General features: G+C 42.0%; 1 long non-coding RNA gene across 1 annotated transcript; it reads left to right on the top strand.

Moving 5' to 3' along the window:
- The first annotated feature begins 9,145 nt into the window (after positions 1–9,145).
- On the top strand, positions 9,146–10,113 carry LOC143988205 (uncharacterized). The gene is made up of 4 exons (XR_013276786.1): positions 9,146–9,268; positions 9,429–9,520; positions 9,667–9,761; positions 9,910–10,113. It is a non-coding gene; the product is annotated as an uncharacterized LOC143988205 (long non-coding RNA).
- Positions 10,114–12,171: the final 2,058 nt, after the last annotated feature.

Here is a 12,171-nt window from a genome sequence, read left to right on the forward strand (position 1 = left end):
AAAATATGCCACTTTACAGGCATACTATAGGCCTACACCCCTCAGGCACGATATTTAAAGGAATATTTTACTTTTATTGTTTCACTTTAAGCATTATTAAAATTACCGCTCCCAAAAAAACTACCGTTTTTAAAACTTTTTTTTGCATTAATACATGTCCCCTGGGGCAGGACCCAGGTCCCCAAACACTTTTTTATGACAATAACTTGCATATTAGCCTTTAAAATTAGCACTTTTGTTTTTTCACGTTCGAGTCCCATAGACTTTAACGGTATTCGCACAAATTTTTTCCCTGTTCTCATGTTCTGCTGCACACCGAACCGGGGGTGTTTGGCTCATCTCTACAACCAAACAGTTGCAACCTGTGATGGCATTATTAGAATAAGAGAGCTTGAGACTATTTCAAGCTCCTTTGGAGCGTATGTGTCAATATCATCCTACGCTAACTATTAGTACATGAATTAAGGCACTATATTATAATCCTATAGAGCTAGCTGACTCAGAAATAAGTAGATCAGTCACTAAACATTTCTCCTCTTCAATCACCGCTATTGATCCCTCTTACCAGGAGATCAATGGGATTTATTCTTTCAAACAACAGAGGATAGAAAACTAATGTGATACATGGTTTAACTAACTCATCAACTACCAGAACATAGAAGATTTTGAAGCCAGCATGAGAATATTGCACACTTTGGGACTGTATTTCCTGTATATAATAAATACTGCATATGATACCAAGGAATCAACGTGTAATTACTGTGAGTAAGGGCATCAAAATATAAAAGGTACTGTAATTAAAATGATCTAATATAACATGTTTCCAGTTTCCAACTGTCTCTTGCAACATGTATCCAGTCTCCAATTAAATTGTACATGTAGCATGTATGCAGTCTTTGACATTTTTCTGTAGCGTTACATAAAATTCGTTTTATAGCTGGTACCTTGGTGACGTTGTGGGTCTCACATATTTGAGGCCCCCATACACTGTATATAGTAAATTGACCAAAAGTAATCTAGGCCCTTCAGCAGATGTACCAGTTCAAGATAAACTCATAGGTTCATAAAGTACATTGGTACTCTGGTGAGATTCTGAGTGCATATAGAAGCAATAAAAAGCCAAAAATGTATTTCTGACCAGGGATCCTGCACTATATTTGCTGCTGTAGTTCAGTGCATATCAAACAGATTTAAAATAATCACAACATTACAACTATAATTTCTGTGCTGTGATGTATGGAAGTAATCCTCACCATGTGGTTGGTGGACTCCTGGGGTTTTCCATATTGCCAGTTTTGGGTTGAATTGGTAGCCAGTAGACCAGGGGTGTCAAACTGGTGGTCCTCCAGCTGTTGCATAGCTACAAGTCCCATCATGCCTCTGCCTGTGGTAGTCGTGCTTGTATCTGTCAGTCTTGCAATGCCTCATGAGACTTGTAGTTCTGCAACAGCTGGAGGGGCACCACCTTGACACCTGTGCAGGAGATGCTTTCAACCCCTGGCCTTCCTCTATAACAAGTGCTATTCACTCAGTGGACTCAGTATCTCTTATGGGATTTTTATGTTTTGCTTTTCAATTATTTTTACTCCTTAGCCCCTGTACACACGGTCGGAGATTTCCACAACCAAATCCGTCGGATTTTGCCCGTCGGATTTTGTCCGTCGGATGTTGTCCGAAACTGCTGCATACACACAGTCGGACAAAGTTGGCGAAAAATCCGATCTTTCAGAACGTGATGACGTAATTTCGTTACGATGGGACTACATTCAGGCTAGTAGCCAATAGCTTTGATGTAGGAATTTGATCTGAGCATGCGTGGCACTTGGCCCGATCAAAATTCTCTACACATGATCGGAGTATGTCCGATCGGCCCAGTTGGTCGGGAAATATTTCCAACATGTTGGAAAATTGGGTCCGACGGATATTCAGACGGAATCAGTCCGATGCATACCACACACAGTCGGATTATCCGACGACACGGTCCGATAATCCACAGAAGCATACACATCCATTCATCATTTTAAGGAATTGCTCCTTTAGCAGAACTCCCGCTCAAATAATTTTTTCTTTTTTTTGGATGGAGTGGGAAGGGGTTCTTATTACTGTTTGTGTCTCCTCATTTCCAGTTCCAATGGCATGCAGGGCATTCCTATCATCTGATTCCCCTCAATGAAGGGCATGTATCATATATTACTTTGAAAATCCAGTAGGGCCAGTGACAGTATTTTTTGCTCCCTAGTCGCTATAATAGTGACACTGTCATATCCTTGTTATACTCGTAGGACTGCATCCCTCTGTCACTAAGACATCTGTGAAGCTGAGTCTGGAGGTGTTCTTCCAGTCTTTATGGAAACAATAATTGGAGCTTCTATGTTTCTGATAAAGAACCAAAAAGACGAATCTGACATTAACATATCTGTCTCCACAGATATCATAATGTAAAGTGTAATTTATGGCTCTTGTGTTCAGCTATTTTCTTCAATATTATATCATTTGTCTTTGTAAGCAGCAGATAATGTCCTATATATTTATTACAGGAAATATGAATGGTTGAATCATGCCTATTCATATTTTCTGCTGTTTAATTTTACTCCATTTACATACAAAAACAGTAGTTAATCTATGTAGATACCATTTGCCTTGATTTGCTAGTAAAGATGATAAGATGATAAAACCATAAAAATCTATGATTTGCAAATGTTTGATTTGCCTGATTATATAGTGTAGAGTTGTATAATCTGCAAAGTCAGGAATCAAACAATCAGATTCATGAATTGTATGGCTTGTAGGCAGGTGAGTAGAGTGTGGCCTCCGCTTTACCCAAGTTGCTGAAGCTCCAGTTAGCCCATCTCTTTCCAATAAGGATGACTGGACATTGATGATCACTAGAGATGGCCTTGTGGTTTGCCCGGCAGTCGGTTTGTGGCGAATTTTGCTCGTTCTCGATTCGCCAAACCGGCGGATTTATGGCGCTGTTCGCGTGGCGGACATATGCGTTTACATAGTGAAGAATTTTGACCCATGATGACACATCCATCATGGGGTACAGGACAGCCAATTGAGACATTTCAGCACATGGACAATTGGACATACCCCCTACCTTATAAATAGACCTGATCTGGCAGCCATTTTACATTCTGTCTTTTGTCAGTGTAGGGAGAGGTTGCTGTGTGGAGCAGGGACAGTCAGTTTAATCACTAGCTATTACTATTAGGTCCACAAAAGTCCTTTTAAGGACTGGTATAGGTGTACAGTATATAGGGTTGTAATACACTTAGAATATACTTTCTTTCAAAGATACAAAGTATATTCTGGTATACTTCTGCTGACTGCTGTGCTGCTGAGTGCACTGCTGACCGATTCTGCAGCTGTCTTTTGTCAGTGTAGGGACAGGACGCTGTGTGGAGCAGGGACAGTCAGTTCAATCACTAGCTATTACTATTAGGTCCACAAAGGTCCTTTTAAGGACTGGTGTAGGTGTACAGTATATAGGGTTGTAATACACTTATAATATACTTTCTTTCTTGATCATACATCACGGAACACAGGAGCTTCATTACATAGTGGGTTATATAGGCACCTCTGGTGATTGGACACTGGTTAATAGCAATATGCTCAAATTAGTTAAATTAGTCACTGAAAAGCGCTTACCATAGACAAAAGAGAGCAGAGACAAATGTTGCTATGCTTCACTGACTTTTCAGTGACTAATTTAACTAATTTGAGCATATTGCTATTTTAAATTAAAGTGCACTCTTTTTCTCTATCTATACATTCTATCTATTCACTCTGATATTTACTGATTGGCCTTATTCTGAGGAATCTTTTAACTGTTTAATTATAACCTAGGTCACCAGTTTGACATCAGATTATCCCAAGGACCCGCTTATTTGTAAACTTTAGTTCCCCTTCTGTGCCACACTTAACATCAAATTGTTCAGGTAGGTTCCCCTTATTGTCCAATTTTACATTATACCGAAACAAACTTTTCATCCTTTATTCAATGAAACTGTTTACGGGAGCCTTCCCTGGCCCCATGATTTTTAATGAAAATTGACCTTTTGTTTGTTCCATTTGTCTCCTGCAGTCACCTTCTTTGGGGGTTTCAGGGACCGGTGTGCTCTCCACGCCTGAAGGGTATCTTCACTTTAGTGTGCAGGCGGGGCCTGTTTTCGGAGATTGCTAGGTATCACTGTTTATCACCATAAGGATATATATCCCTGGCTTCTCTAGCCCATTAACTCTCTGCGATCAGTAGGCGCTGTTAAAGTCTGGGCTGTGTTTCACTACTATGATCGGATCCACTAATTTTGTTGTACTCTGTTTACAGTGAATCTCCTTTCTCATTTGTTGTTTTAAAACTATCTTCCATCAATTATTGGCTCCCCTGAAGACGCCTCTGTGCAGGCGAAACATGTCGGGATTCCATCTGAATAGCCAAGAACCCCTTTACCTAAACTAATTGATGAACTGTGATCATTGTTTGTATGGATATTAATATTTGTAGTTTCAAAATTTTGAACTTACTGTACCACTGTGGCTGTTTTTACTATACTTAATAAAATATCTTTTTACTTTTATAATATACAACTCTTTCCATCTTCATCAGCACCGCAATAATCCCATTTACCCCTTCCTCTTCTTCCCCATATTTGATATAACCGGGATGAGGTGCGCTGTTAAATCCTTGCCTGACCTGGTTCTCTTCACCTTTCTATAAAAAATCTTTGGTGTCTAAAACACACCTTCTAATCAGGCGAGGCGTTGAATCTTACTAAACATTTGTTCCTTTTCTACTCTAATTTTATTTATTTTTTTCTTCGGGACAAACTAGCATATGAAAACCATTTTGCCTACAAATGGCAAAATTCTAATCAAACCACCTCTAAAAGAAAACCATATACTTCAAATGTTCCTCAAACAGATACACTGATTCCTAATGTTGTCTCCTTCTTTTCCAGCACCTCCACATCTTACCGAGATCTAACCCAGGATAGGATCCCTAAGAAAAGGAAGGGAGACTGTTCGGACACGTCCACGACCTCGTCACCCAGATCTACGGGAACGGTACACCAATCCACTGCGGCCCTACCTAAAACACACCGTACACAGGCCTCAACTCCCATGCCCATCACCCAGCCACGTCCCAGCACCTCACTAGACCCTCCCAGTTATCATGCACCTAACACTCCAGCACCTATCTCACACCCTTCCCACACCCACCTTGGACTCTCATCTAGGAGAGCCAGTGAACCGGCACTTCCTTCTATGTTTCCACCTCACTCACAACCCACAGATCCCCGTATCGCACCTATTTTTTTAGTTCAGACTCCGGAACCCAAATCACATCCACCCTCACTACTCCATCCACAAATGCACTAAGTCTCGAGGTAGTGAACCTGTCCTCGGTCTCCTTAACTAAGGAACAAATTGAAATTCTGAAATTTGGTTTATCTTTCTGTCCATCAACTGATTTAGACAAATTCCAATTTGTCAAGGACATACATCTTTTTGCCCGACGCCTTTTATTCAAGGTACTATACGACAAAACTCAAGCGACAAATGATCTCAATACTTCCTCTGTGGAACCCTCGTCCAGTGAGCTTCAGGCTATGGAAGACCTGATGTCACTATGGGACGAGGGCAACACTGACGATGAACAGTCCCTAGACTTAACCATTCCTCGAGTTTCAGTTCCGGGAGTACTATTTCCTGCCCCGGCGACATTTATACCCAAATCCAAATCCTTCCCTCTGCTTCAAAGCAACCCCAATATATGGGCTTTCGTCAGCCAATTGACCTCAGAAATCAAGAATCTTAAATTGGACACACAGGAACCTCATAATCTATCTTTTAAACACTGTCAGGCACTTCAAAATCTTCAAAGTAACCCAGACTTAGTTATAAAACCCGCTGATAAAGGGGGTAATGTATGCGTTATGGATGTCCAGGCATATAGAAAAATGTGCCTTGACATCCTTAACAATAGGGAATGGTACCGTCCAATATCCAAACTCATTATCGAAAATTTCACCACAAAATATTATCAACTTATCTTTCGGGCCTATCGACACGGCACCATTGACCTTAATACGTGGAAATATTTAAATGTAAAAAATCCACAAATCCCTACATTCTATTCGCTACCTAAACTGCACAAATCTCTTGTTAATCCCCCAGGTCGACCCATTGTGTCAGGGTGCCAGTGTTTAACTGAAAAAGCTAGTGCACTAGTTGATAAACACTTATTTCCGCATGTATTATCTTTGCCATCCTACGTAAAAGATACTATTGATCTGTTACGAATCCTTGACGGTAAACAACTTCCTCCAGAGGCATGGTTGGTTGCCCTGGATGTCGAATGTCTTTACAACTCTATTTCGCATGCCATGGGCATCCAAGTCATGCATTCTTTTCTTAAAGAACGAGGACCTACTTCTGAGAGTTATGATGGTTTTGTGCTCCAATTATTGGAGTTCATTCTCACGCATAATAACTTTGTGTTTGATCGTTCCCACTACCTCCAGGTGCAGGGCGTAGCAATGGGCACCAAATGTGCCCCTTCCTACGCCAATCTGTACCTGGGGGGGTGGGAACGACAAATCGATGATATTTTGATTCTTTGGACAGGCACCCTCGACGAACTACATGAGTTCTTCGATGGTCTGTCCGATAACCAATTTAACCTTAAATTCACTATGGAATTTAGTCAGACCCAGGTTAACTTTCTCGACTTATGTATCAAATTGGACAAAAGGGGTATAATTGATTCATCCCTTCATCATAAACCCTTAGCAGGCAATACCATCTTACATGCCGCAAGTGCACACCCTAGACCACTTCTAGACAGCATCCCTTACAGTCAATACTTACGTTTACGTCGAAATTGTTCCCAAGATATTGATTTTCAACTAGCTGCAAGGGATTTGTCTATCAGACTAAATCAACGTGGCTACAGCAAATCATTACTCAAACGCACCTACAATAAAGTGATAAAATTAAATAGAAACGATTTAATTTATCCCAAACCCAAATCCACCACCAATACACCTTTACGTATCATTACCCAATATTCACGGCAACACCACCAAATGAGAGAAATTCTTGTCAAATATTGGCCCTTATTATTGGCGGACCAAACAATCCATAAATATATAAAACCTTTTCCCCAGCTTACCTACCGCAGATCTCAGTCTATGAAAGACCGATTAGTCACAAGTCACTTTAATATTCGACAACCTATCAAATCAAATCGCACTGGCACATACCCATGTGGCCACTGCGATGTTTGTCGCTTTATCCTTGGATCACCACAAGTCACACTACCTGATGGTTCTACTCATACCATCAGGTATAATGTGACATGTAAAACTGTAGGAATAGTCTATCTCGCTAGCTGTCCTTGTGGATGCTTTTATATTGGTAAGACGAAGTGCCCGTTTTTCAAACGGATTAGAGACCATATGCTGCCCTTGTCTAAACGACTATGCACCACAGCACTAAATAGACATATAGGCATTTCTCACAATTTCAATTTCAACGGTGTACATTTCTCAGCTTTGGAACATGTACCCATCCATGCCCGAGGGGGTGAAATTGACACCCGTTTACTACAATTGGAAACACAGTGGATATACACTTTAGAAGCCACCAATTATCCAGGCTTAAACGAATACATTACCTACAAGCACTTTCTGTAATCATTCTGCCATACATCAGCAATAGAATATATTGTCCAAATATTGACTCTATAGGAATTTATACAAAGAATTAGACTGTAGAAATTCAGATATCAACCCCTCACAAAATGCTAGATCTTTGACTAGGTTCCCCTCCTTTACCCCCCTCCCCTCCCCGCCCCTCTTCCCTAACAAAAAATCCCCCCCTTTCCCTCTTGTTTCCCCCCCCCCTGTTCTCTGTCTGTTTGTCTATTTGTTTGTTGTTTTATTGTTTGCTTGTTTGTCTGATTTTTGTAATGTTCGCTAATGTGTAGGTTAGCCTGTTTGTTTGTCCATATGTTAGTCTATCGGTTTGTCTGCTTGTGTAGTATGGATGTCCTTGTTTGTTTGGTTGAATGCGAATATATATGTTGGTGTGTGACCACTTTAGCTATACTTTACAACATAATTTTTTCATATTCTGTATCAGGATGTGACTTATTTCAAATCACCATATAAGATGAAACTGTCGTAATATTTGCTGAAAAGATCAACTTACTAGATTAAGCCATCTATGCTTGTACATCTTTACCTTGTCTATAGTTGTGTTTCATTCTAACCGAAATAATGTAATTACCTCTGTATACGCTTAATTGATTTTTATTGCATAAGATACTATTCTATGTCCTGTACCATTATTGTATCCTTACTTTTGTTTGTACTAGTTTCTGCATTTCCGTGGATTCGGCCAATAAACACAGCCCCCCTTTTCCCGCTCGCCTACTTATCTCATAAATATTTATTAAACAGTCATTCAAGCAGCGAGCTGCTAACGTGTATATCAGCTCCAATCTGTTTTGTTATATCATTCTCTTTTTTCGTTGTTTTTCTTTCCTCTTAAGCCCGCCCCTCTGGTGGAGACCCCTTCGGGAGAGCGCACCTGTTCCCTCCATCTCTAGCAATGGTGCCTGTACGGACGCACGGGTCGAGCTATGTAGAAGCCCGACCTATAAATATGCGGACCGCATTACCAGCACAATGTACCCCGCTGTGGCTATTGATCGGCAGTGTTTTGAAGGTTCTTTGAACCTCTACACTGCCCTTCCCACGGTCCCCACAACTGCCTGAGATGGCACTTTAGTCTCCGTAGTTACGGAGACGCCGCCGCAATGCACTGTGGGGGCTGTAGGCTTACCCACCCGGGACGCATGCGCAGTCCTGCATCTGTCGTCCGCTCACACCCGGCGTCACTGACGTGACGCCGGATATGTGAGGGAGATAAAAGGCACATCCACTGTGCAGGTGTGTCGGCCCTGCAGAACATGATAGCGGTGATCTCGCTGTGAAGGTCAGTCTTTTGAGAAGTACATGGCATGTCCACACAGCCTATGTTCCTTCTCCTATTTCTCAGTCACATCTAGTCTTCTACCCCCATGTTTCATTGGGATTCGTCTGTTTTACTTTCTGCCTCTTACTTTCCAGATCAATCTCTTTAGGTGCTGCACATGTTGGCTGATTGGTCCACCTGCTGTAGCCTTTTGCTAAAGAGCGATTCCATACTTATTTCAGTGAAGCATAGCAACATTTGTCTCTGCTCTCTTTTGTCTATGGTAAGCGCTTTTCAGTGACTAATTTAACTAATTTGAGCATATTGCTATTTTAAATTAAAGTACACTCTTTTTCTCTATCTATACATTCTATCTATTCACTCTGATATTTACTTATTGGCCTTATTCTGAGGAATCTTTTAACTGTTTAATTATAACCTAGGTCACCAGTTTGACATCAGATTATCCCAAGGACCTGCTTATTTGTAAACATTAGTTCCCCTTCTGTGACACACTTAACATCAAATTGTTCAGGTAGGTTCCCCTTATTGTCCAATTTTACATTATACCGAAACAAACTTTTCATCCTTTATTCAATGAAACTGTTTACGGGAGCCTTCCCTGGCCCCATGATTTTTAATGAAAATGGACCTTTTGTTTGTTCCATTTGTCTCCTGCAGTCACCTTCTTTGGGGGTTTCAGGGACCAGTGTGCTCTCCATGCCTGAAGGGTATCTTCACTTTAGTGTGCAGGCGGGGCCTGTTTTCGGAGATTGGTAGGTATCACTGTTTATCACCATAAGGATATATATCCTTGGCTTCTCTAGCCCATTAACTCTCTGCGATCAGTAGGCGCTGTTAAAGTCTGGGCTGTGTTTCACTACTATGATCGGATCCACTAATTTTGTTGTACTCTGCTTACAGTGAATCTCCTTTCTCATTTGTTGTTTTAAAACTATCTTCCATCAATTATTGGCTCCCCTGAAGAAGCCTCTGTGCAGGCGAAACATGTCGGGATTCCATCTGAATAGCCAAGAACCCCTTTACCTAAACTAATTGATGGACTGTGATCATTGTTTGTATGGATATTAATATTTGTAGTTTCAAAATTTTGAACTTACTGTACCACTGTGGCTGTTTTTACTATACTTAATAAAATATCTTTTTACTTTTATAATATACAACTCTTTCCATCTTCATCAGCACCGCAATAATCCCATTTACCCCTTCCTCTTCTTCCCCATATTTGAATTTTATTTCTGCTTCCCTGAAAGATAGCAGGAAAAAGGGGTAGATCCCATCCCTCTGCTGAGATTCCTCTCTCAGATGATTCTTCTGACAATGAGTAGAGATCCCTGTCTTGGGACAGGGATCAAGAGCAGTCGGAGGAATCAGAGGAAGAGGAGAGAGAGTCCCCTCCTCCCAGGAACTCAGAAAACAAGTGCAGTATTATACTGAATTGGTGCGTACCACATTCAGAATGCCTGCTGCTGAAGTCGCTACGTTCTCTGTTTCTTCCCTAGGAGTCAGGAAAGCCCCACAGACTGCCTATTCCTTCCCAATTCATCCCTTAATGGATAAATTGTTGTATGAGGATTGGGGACATCCCGATAAACTGTTTGCTCCTCATAAAAGGTTTTCTATGCATTATCCTCTGGAGGAAAGTTTCACCAAGAAGTGGGGGGTCCCATCTGTTAATGTGGCTGTTTCTTGCGTGAATAAAAACCTGACTTGTCCCTTGGATAATGCGCAGGTATTTAAAGATCCAACTAATAAGATGCTGGAAACCTTATTAAAAGCCTCCTTTTCCATGACTGGCGCTGTAGTGCAACCTACAGTCGCAGCCGTGGGGTTGTGTCAGTTCCTCAAGGAACAGGTTAAGCAGATGCTTGGGCTCCTTCCCAGTGAGGAAGTGGAGAATTATGCAGAAATACCTCATATTCTGTGTTTCATGATTGATGCAATTTTGGATTCTGTCCAACAAGCATCACGTTTATCTCTCCTGTTGGTACACATGCGAAGGACCCTATGGCTAAAGAATTGGGCAGCTGAGCTGTCATGCAAGAAGCATTTGATTGGGTTCCCGTTTAAAGGGGAACGTTTGTTTGGAGAAGAATTAGACAAATTCGTCCAAAAAATTTCAGGGGTAAATCTACTCTCCTTCCAGTCAAAAGGAGCAAACGTCCTTCATTTAGGAGTGCTCTCTCTCCCGGAGCATCAAGCTCTAAGCTCTAAGTGGCGACGGCCTTCTCAACCCTCCTCTACAGGAAAGGCTCAGGGCCGGTCCCAGGGGCAGAAAAAGACTTGGGGGCGAAAGCCTGCCAAGCAGAGCCCAAAAGCTTCCTTGTGAAGGGGCGCCCCCGCTCGGCCGAGTGGGGGGAAGGCTCCTGCAGTTTGCAGGAGCCTGGCGGGAAGAGATCTGGGACAAGTGGGTGATCTTCTCGGTATCTCTGGGCTACAGGCTAGAGTTTCAGGAGATTCCACCTTCTCGCTTTCTAAGGTCAAGGATCCCCAGGGATCCAGTAAAGCAAAAACCGGTATTTCTGGCCTTAGATCACTTACTATCCCAGGGGGTGATAGTAGAAGTGGACCCAAAAGAACAGGGTTCAGGATTTTACTTGAATCTCTTCACCGTTCCGAAGCCAAATGGAAGTGTCAGACCTAACCGGTTTTTACGCATCTGGTCCTTCCGAATGCAGTCAATCCGCACTGTGGTCTCCTCCCTGCAAGGGGGAGAGTTTATGGCATCAATAGACATCAAGGATGCATATCTCCATGTGCCAATTTTTCCCGCACACCAAAAATTTCTAAGGTTCACGATAGAGCAGCGCCATTTTCAATTTGTGGCCTTGCCGTTCGGGCTTGCTATGGCCCCTCGAGTCTTCACAAAGATTCTGGACCCTCTCTTAGCAAACCTAAGAGCTCAGGGTATAGCCGTCATGGCTTATCTAGACGATTTGCTTCTCATGGAGAAAACAGTAGCGTTCCTGAACCACAGTGTTACCAGAACGCTAGAACACCTGGAACGCCTAGGTTGGATTATAAACCTAGAAAAGTCGTCCCTACAGCCTGCCACCAGGTTGGAATACCTGGGTATGATCATCGACACCGCTCAAGGCAAGGTGTTTCTTCCAAGGCCAAAAGTCTTGGCCATTGGGGATCTGGTGTGCCTAATTCTGGGCAGGA

Source organism: Lithobates pipiens, unplaced genomic scaffold (assembly GCF_037356315.1).
Source record: "Lithobates pipiens isolate NorthernLeopardFrog02 unplaced genomic scaffold, aLitPip1_a1.2 Scaffold_1, whole genome shotgun sequence".
Lineage (NCBI taxonomy): Eukaryota > Metazoa > Chordata > Amphibia > Anura > Ranidae > Lithobates > Lithobates pipiens.